The sequence below is a fragment of the Rhinopithecus roxellana genome, chromosome 7 (genome assembly GCF_007565055.1).
Source record: "Rhinopithecus roxellana isolate Shanxi Qingling chromosome 7, ASM756505v1, whole genome shotgun sequence".
Taxonomy (NCBI): Eukaryota; Metazoa; Chordata; class Mammalia; order Primates; family Cercopithecidae; genus Rhinopithecus; species Rhinopithecus roxellana.
Window position 1 is genome coordinate 65,338,900 of NC_044555.1, and position 9,214 is coordinate 65,348,113.

The 9,214-nt window shown below is 48.2% G+C and overlaps 1 pseudogene; it reads left to right on the forward strand.

Moving 5' to 3' along the window:
- The first annotated feature begins 245 nt into the window (after positions 1 to 245).
- On the forward strand, positions 246 to 5,263 carry LOC104662203 (annotated as a pseudogene).
- The last annotated feature ends 3,951 nt before the right edge of the window (positions 5,264 to 9,214 follow it).

Sequence of the window (9,214 nt, forward strand, 5' to 3'; positions counted from 1 at the left end):
CTCCCTCTCCCTCTGCAGGTGCTTGAGATCTGTCCCTGCCACTGTCATCTCCTGCCTTTGCCTTGCAAACCACAGATTAGTAGAAGACAAAACACTGGCTAAGGGCTGACCTCAATACTTGCTTTCAGAGTCCCTTGGCCTGGCCCAGCCACAGAGCTGTGGGACACAGGATGAGCAGGAAGCAGACAATGACAGTTGGCTGGGCTTGCAACACCCTCTTGCCTCTCCTTTTGTGGGGTGGCTAAATGGTGCAGCTTTCGGGATGCCCTGGTGCCTCCTACGCACTGAGGACCCACTTCCCAGAGGCAACTCCCACAGCCAGGAGGGGACAGGATCATGGCAAGGTGCTTGTGGCTTTGCCAAGTCCTCCTCACTGCCCTGAGTCCCCCCAGGGTACTAGCGGAGCCAGAGGCCAGGTTCTTCCCATGAGGAAGCAGGGGTTGGAACAGAATAAAGTCAGCAGCAGGCCCCTTTTCTGTCTAGTCAAGGCCCGCCTGGCCTCCAGAAAGGTCCCTCTGCCTTTTCCCTCTGGGGCAACCCCTTGATTGTACCCCATACTAAATCCCCTGTCATGGGCATTCACGCTCCTCTGACTTTCCAGCTGTCTCACTTTGGGAGGACCATTGCCACCCGTGGGCCCTGTTTCTCACTCTCCATTTGTGGTAACTGGCTGCTCTGCCCAGCAACACAACCCTGCCCTCCCATTTGACCCCCACACCTCCCTCCAGGTGGCCTCTGCCAGACCTAAAGCAGGTGCCCGGGTATCGCCTCTCCAGCCTTGTTGGGCTGCAGGATGCACAGGATTTCGATAAGTTCACCAGCTCTCTTACGCAAAGTAATCCCTGCCCCAATCCCTTGGGTCACCTTGAAAAACCATTCTTAGTCTCTAATGAACCAATTGGTTCTTTAGAAAAGACACCTGGAACTTTCTTTGCAGCGATAAGCCATGTTTGTCAATGGGAGCACTACTCATATTTGGGCCTGGACAAATCCCCATTGTGTGGGACAGTCCCTCCGCATTGTTGGACGTTAAGTGTCCTTGGCCCCCTGCCTGCTAAATTCCAGTCGCACCCCCTAGTCATTGTGACAACCAAAAATGCACCCCTATTTCCAAATGCCCCCACCCCCAGGTGGAACAGTCCCTGAATAGGGAAGCACCATTCATCTCAGGATAAAATTCTTTCTCTGACACAACAATCACCAAGCAGCATCTCCCTGCAGGATCAGTTATGCGTGCTTGATCAGCCCAATCTCCCTCATCTTATTCAACCCAGAGTCAACGCCGCTGCATAAGTCTGTTCTGTTTCTGCACTTATAGACTCATACTGTGAGCAGGGACTCCAAAGTATGCCAAGGAACTCGGTCCCTAAATCGATCCTCTTTATTATAGATTGTGTGGGTTGTCCCTGATAGATAATTCTCAGCAAAGCATTTACTGAGAAATCATTTGTTTAATTTCACACACCCCCTTCCATCACTGGCATTACTTTAAAAAATAAAAATAAAAAGTAAAAGAGCAGCCATTGTTGGAAGAGTTCCATTGGAGCTGTTTGTCAAGGTCCATTGAGTCAAAATTCCCAGTTTAACTTTGAATGCTCAACGCTCCTTCCTCTAATGTGAGGTTGGCATTTGTACCTTAAAAAGGGAGGGGAAATCGAGTCTTGAGAAAGAGAAAAGGGAATAAAATAATCCTCCCTCTATAGTGTCTATACTTTTCAACATAACATGGGAGTGCAACTACCTTTTTACCAAAACGTGTCGCCAGCCTGGTGTGAAGTCCCCACACCTGGATCCACCAGGAGGGAGGAACATCCGTTCCAACAGGGACATAGCTTTGTGCACACCTGCTGACACTTCTGCATGGCTGTGGGTCTAGCTGTAGTAGCTACACTGGGTCGTTTTCCTTTTTGGAACAATAGCTCTCAACACCAAGAGCTTCTTGCTGGTGTCGTAAAATCCCAGTCTCACATTGAATACCTAATCCTGAAGGTTTTTAGTCTCCCAGAGTCCACTTGTGATGATCTGATGGACCCCAAGGCCTCTCTTCACAGAACAAGACAGACACAAGTGTGGACACATATAGGGTATGTCCACATGCGTGCACCCACTTCTACAGAACTTTGTACATAATCACAAAGCCTCCTGAAGCCTGCCCTTGGGCAGTCAATTAAGAACCCACCGCTGGTTCCACACATGAAGAAATTGAATGTAAAAGCAGCTTTGGTGGTACAAACAAATATGATTCAGTTTCAGCCGGGAAGGCGACCAACTCTCAAACTGTTTCTTCCTGAAACAAGCCACGAGCCTCGTGTAAAGACAATAACCCCTGTAAATGGAGATAGTGAGAGAAAGCTTCCAGAGACCACTGTCGTTCCTGAATACTCTGAATTTATGTAGAGTGCTAAGAAGAGAGGCCAGAAAGCAAAACAACCTGGAAAAACTCAAAACCCATTGCCCCAAAGTAAAACAATTCATGTCGATGGCAGTTCCTGTAGATAACAGCACCGCATTGCCTTCCACTTGCACAGTGCTTTACCCAGCTCAAACAGCTTTCACCAGCATTATTCAGCAGTCTCACAACTGCTCTGTGAAGTCAGGACCACTATAATTGCCCCCATGTATGGGTTGCAACAAAGAAGAGGGCTCAAAGAGTGGAAGTGATGCCTGAAAGGACACGTTGGTTGGTAGCAGTAGTACTGTCTTAGTCTGTTTTGGTTTCTATAACAAAATCCCTTAGACTGGGTAATTTATAAACAACAGAAATTTAGTGGTCACAGTTCTAGAGGCTGGGAAGTCCAAGATCAAGGCATTGGCAAATTCCATGTCTAGTGAGGGCTCTCTGCTTCATCGATAGTGCCTTTACCCTGAGTCCTCACGTGGCAGAAGGGCCAATCAGGCTCCCTCAAGCCTCTTTTATAAGAGCATTCATCCCATTTATGGGAGTGGAACCTTTGTGACCTAATCACCTCCCAAATACCCCACCTCTTAATACCGTCACATTGGGGATTCAGTTTCAACATATGAATTTTGGAGGGGCACCAACATTCAGACAATAGCAGTAGGCAAGCCTCAACACTCAAGTGCTTGTGAAATCATGCTTGCATCATGCTTTTGCTGATGTTCTTCTTTTACATGCCATTGTTGATGTTCCATTGGCCAAAGCAAGTCATGAGGCTAAACTCCACATGAGAGGGGACTACCCATGGATGTGTATATCAGGAGGCATAACTCATCGGGGGCCATATTTGTAACCACCTACCACACACACAAGTAAAAAGCACCTCCCCTCCCACATAATGACTAAAATATCATCATTTATCTTTCAGACCATTGCCCTCTTTTTGCTTGCTCTTTGAGAAATCAGGCATGGCTTTATTGAGTATCCTATGACCCAGCAATTGTATTTCAAGATATACAGCCAAAAGAAACAAGTGCTTGTGTGCACCAAAAGCCCTGCACGCAAATGCACGTAGCAGCTTTATTCACAACAGCCTGAAACTGGAAACACCCAAATGCCTGTCAATGGGAGAGCAAATAAACTAATCATGATATACTCATACAATAACACACTATACAGCACTGAAAAAGAACAAATTACTGCTACATATAACAACATGGATGAATATCCCAGACAATATTGAGCAAAAGAAACCAAATGCACAAGAATATGTGTTGTATGATTCTATTTATTTGAAGTTCAAAACCAGAAAGATCAGCTGGGTGCAATGGCTCATGTCTATAATCCCAGCACTTTGGGAGGCCAAGATGGAAGGATTACTTGAGTCCAGGAGTTTGAGACCAGCTTGGGCAACATAGTGAGACCGTGTCTCTATAAAAAACAAAAAAATTAGCCAGGCATGGTGGCACGAGCCTGTAGTCCTAGCTACTCATGAGAGTGAGGCAGAAGGTTGGCTTAAGCCCAGAAAGTCGAGGCTGCAGTGAATTGTGGTTGCACCACCACACCACTGCACTCCAGCCCAGGTGACCCTGTCTCCAAAAAAAACAGACAAATCAAGTCTATGTTGTTACAAGTCAAAATAATGGTTACCTTTGGGGGGATAGAAAGTGGGAGGGGACAGAAGGGAGCTTCTGGAGCAGGTGCTAGAAATAGTCTCTATGTCTCTATGTCAACCTGAGTGACCGTAGGTCTACACATATGTAAAGAGTCCTAGACTTGTACACTTAAGATTGGTGGACTTTACTGTGCTTATAGCTTAACTGTTTTTCAAGTACAACATTAAAAGTAAGAATGGGATTCAGGTGCAGACTCGGGGCTGGAGCCCAGGCTGTGGGGTCTGTCCCGGGGTTCAGGGGCATGTCTGGGAGGGCAGGGTCCAGGGCTCAAGTTCGGGGGTTAATTCTGGGCGTCGGTGATTTCCTAGGGATTAACTGGGGCAGAGGGTGCATGCTTTTGTGTGTATCTAGATGAGTGCTTCCTAAATCCTGGGGGCTCCGCACTTTAGTGGAGGCTCCAGCATTTTAAGAGTTACCTTTTTAAAATCCATGTTTAAGAAGCTGTTTTTAGAGTTCTCCGGTCTTAAGGGTTAATCCTGTGGAAACTGACTCCTAAGGGCAAATCCAAGGAGCCTGAGGTTTTGGTATTTAATTCTGAATCCTTATGCGTTACATAAGGAGTGAATCCTGGGTGGGTGACCTTGGGTCTTGGAGAATGATCCTCACTGAAAGGTGTCCGGGGTGTGAGACGGGTGATTCTGGTTTAGAGGATGAATTCTGCAGGCCCTGGGAGGTCTTCTAGAGCATATAAACTGAAATAACCCCAGGCTTAGAACTGAGTATGAATTACAGACGGAGTGAGCCTACCAAAAGCAGCGACCATCTTTCAAAACAAGAAGGTCCTGCTGGGAGAAACTGGCACGGAGAAGTTCCTGCAGTACTACAGAACATCGGTCTGAGCTTCAAGACACCCTACGAGGCGATTGAGGGCAACTACATGGACAAGAAATGCCCCTTCACTGGTAACGCCTCCATTCGAGGGCGGATCCTCTCTGGCATGGTGACCAAGATGAAGATGCAGAGGACCACTGTCATCTGCTGAGACTATCTCCACTACATCTGCAAGTACAACCACTTCGAGAAGCGCCACAAGAACATGTCCGTACACCTGTCCCCCTGCTTCAGGGACATCCAGATCAGCGACATCATCACAGTGGGCGAGTGCTGGCCCCTGAGCAAGACAGTGCGTTCAACGAGCTCAAGGTCACTAAGACCTCCGGGCACCAAGAAGCAGTTCCAGAAGTTCTGAGGTTGGATGTGTACCCACTCCCTACAACGAAATAAAGTTATTTTCTCATTCCGCCCCTCACCCAAAAAAAAAGAACAGTAAGAATGGATTTCCTAGTGTGGCTTCTCTAGACAGGGTGGCAGCCTTGGGAAGGCGCACTGAGGTGGAGGGTGGGAGGCCCCCAGCCTGGCCTCATCTGGCCTGCCCCGTGCCTTTTCCCAAGCCAGCAAGGAAAAGACCTTGCTCCTTGCTTGGGCCCTGAAGAGCTCCACATGGCGGGGTGGTCGGTGCGGGTTACTTTAGACTGGGGCACAGTGGTGGTGGCCACACAGGCTCCCCGGTGGGAAATACTTTGAAGAGCCTTTGTTCCCAAGAGTTGATCAAGGAAACAAGCTGGTAATGAACAGTAGAAATAACAATACTTAATAATGGGCAGAATCAAAATGGATTTCAATCCCTGCAGCTAATTTACCAGGAAACTTATTCCTGAGACAGGCAGCTCTCTCCCCTCATCAGACTGTAGGGTAAACAAGGAAGTGGCAGGACCAGGAGAGGGGGGAGGGGGGAGGAAAGGAGGTGGAGGGAGAGGGGAAGGGAGAAAGGAGAAGGGAGGGAGGAGCAGCAGGGCCTGAATGAGCTCTTTGAAAATGTGCAGAGACGCTGGGGAGTGGGAGTGGGCAGGGGCTAGGAAGGGTAGGAGCCCCCAAATCTCAAAGATGCCTCTCAGAGGCCCTGCAGCCTCCCCTGCCCCCATGATGGCTGTGAAGCCCAGAGCTCCTCCTCCAGATCTCCAGCTCAGCCCCTCCAATTCTTCAACCCTTGGTACATATCCTCCACTGTTACTGCCTGCCCCCGAGAGCTAAGGAAGGGGGCCTCAAGACAGCACAACAATGGAAGGAAACCCCTTGTCAGGGAAGGAAGATTCTAACTGGAGCTCTCAATGCTCCAGAAAGATTATCTTTCCGGTTCCCATCGTAAAGAGACCAACTCACAATCACCCCACTACCCATAAGCTCTCACTGCCCTTTTCCTCCCGCACCCCACCCCCCAAATAGGCTGATTTGTTTGCCTTTTATCACTCCATTAAAAAATTAGTTCTTAGAGATCCTTCTCCCAGGATGAGGGCAAAAGGCAGCCTGGGCCTCCTCTGTTATTTTAAGGCAAGAGATGTCGGCTTGAAGCCTGCTCTGAGATCTTGTGGGGAGGGCGGCAGGGTTTGTTATATGAGGGTCAAGTCTGTTAAGACCTGCTCGCTGGGCGCGGTGGCTCTGGCCTGTAATCCCAGCACTTTGGGAGACCAAGGCAGGGGAATCACCTGAGGTCAGGAGTTCGAGACCAGCCTGGCCAACATGGTGAAACGCTGTCTCTACTAAAAATATGAAAACTAGCTAGATGTGGTTGCATGTGCCTGTAGTCCCAGCTACTCGGGAGGCTGAGGCAGGAGAATTGCTTGAACCCAGGAGGCGGAGGTTGCAGTGAGCCGTGATCATGCCCACTCACTCCAGCCTGGGCGACAGAGCAAAACTCCATCTCAAAAAAAATAAAATAAACCTGCTCACAACCAGGATCTTCAGATCACCTTGTCCGTGGCCAATGAGAAAAATGTTTCCCTTCCCTCCATGCCTTTCCCTGCCTGTCCCCAGTCCCCTTCAACTGCCCCTGGCTTCTCAGGGTTCCTCCCCTCCCCCTCCAAACTTGCTACTTGCCAACACCATCTACCTTCCCCACCCCAATATCCTACTTTTTTATTCAACGTCCCCATCAGGTGTAGGAGAAGCTAAAGTCCACGTGTACATCTCTGTCTCTGACCACGAGTCCGTTGAGGCAATATGCCTGAACCCCAAGGCCGGTGGACGGGCACTGGGGGAACTCTTCAATTTCCACTACTTGAGTGCTTGCCTACATTGACAAATGGATCACTCTCTTTTCAACTTGAGCAGAGTGAATGCTTCTTGCTAAAGGCTAAGTACTCGCTGAGTTGCAAGTTTTAGAAAATGAGGCCATTGTGGGGCTATTTCTGAGGGAAAGGAAGACCTGCAGTGCCAGCGCCAGCCCTGTCCACCTCCCACAAGAATTGGGCACCATTATTTTTACATTGGGGAAAATTCCATCTCCTATTTCAAGAAAAACAACTGAATCTGGCTTTATCTTCCACCAAAGTATACACTGTGAAGAGATGGCAAGGGTTTAATTCTTAGAGACAGTTGGAAGCAAGTGACCAAAAGGAACTTCAGGATGAAGATGACTTTTCAGTATCTAAGAGGGCTTTGCTGGTGAAGCCCCTGCAGTTAAGGTGTCAGCTATGGGATAACGTGGGGGGTCAGGGTGGCGGGTAGGAGAGACCCCCTCACCATGGCATCCTGCTGGGAGCATAGCCAGTCTGTGTGAGGAGCAGAGCCAGCCTTCTAGGAAGGGGCAAAGAAAGGTGGGGTTCATGGTCACTTTTGAAAACCAGCTTCCTAGGGCTTTGCCTGTAACAAAGTATCATGCACTTGGGGGCTTAAACAACGGAATTTTATCTTCTCACAGTTCTGGAGGCTGGAAGTCTGAGATCAAGGTGCCAGCAGGGTTGGTTCCTTCTGAGGCCTCTCTCTTTGGCTTGTAGATGGCTGTCTTCTGGCTGTATCTTCACAGTCTTCCCTCTGTGTGTGTCTGTGTCCTAATTTCCTCTTTATAAAGACACCAGCCATATTGGATTAGGGCTTACCCATATGACCTCATTTTAACTTGATTACCACTTTAAAGACCCCGTTTCCAAATACTGTCACATCTTGGGGCACTGAGGGGTTAGGACTTCAACATATGAATTTTCAGGGTATGCAATTCAGAACATAAGACCACTACAGGGTTTCTCTTTTGCTTCCACAATTACAAGCTATTCAAACTGCAATCGATATAGTGCCAGGACTGGGAGAAGCTGCAGGGTTGCAGATCACACATGAAAAGGTCCTTGTCTACCCCAACCCCAGGCTCCTTTCTGCCTAAATTCTCCTCAGCATCCAAGTCTTGCCTCTGCAAGAAGCCCTCCCTGTCCCTTAAACTCACATGGAGCTTTTCCTTTGTCAAATTTCATAAGAAAGGACCATTCAAGTCATGCTTTTCTGCATCCTGAGTGTAAATCATAAATTTGCTTTTTTTTTTTTTTTTTTTTTTGGAGACAATGTCTCTCTCTGTTGACCAGGCTGGAGTGTAGTAGCACATTCACGCCTCATGGCAGCCTTGACCTCCTGGACTCAAGTGATCCTCCTGCCTCAGTCTCCTTTCTGAGTAAGATCTTTGAGAATAAGCCACCCCCATCCTAACACACACACACACACACACACACACACACACACACACACGGCCAGTATCTATTTCCTCCCTCTCCCAGCCAGGCAGTTTGGGGAGCTGGAATTGGCTGCACACCCAGCTCTAGGGATCAACAAGATTGGCTTAATTCAAAAGGGAAGATACACATGACCAAATTGGTCCAATCAGAGTAAATATCAGGATTCTTGATGGGAATGCTGGAACACAGGATCTCTCTTCTGGGCTGGGTTTGGTTGTAGAACATGCGAGGTCTAGAGCAGAGCAGCTATAACTGGGTGGGCAGGCGACAGGAACGGGGGCTGGAAGTTCCAGGAATTTGGATGGGTTTGGGGGAACCACTACTGTGTGTAACCATGAAACCCATCCACAGGAAACAGAGCAGATAGTGGGTGCTGGTGGCATCATTTAAGCCCTAGATCAAGCCATACCTCAAGTAGGTTACCACTGGACCATTCAGTAACATAAACCAATCAGTTCCCCCTTTTGCTAATATTGAATTGGGTTGGGTTCACAATGGAAAAAATCACTAAATGATACAATTTCTTTTGGATCCTCCAAAGAGCCTAGCCCCAGGATAGTGTGGACACTCAGTAAATACAAGCATGCACCACATAATTACGTACCAGTCAACAACAGATTGTATATACAACAGTGGTCCTGTAA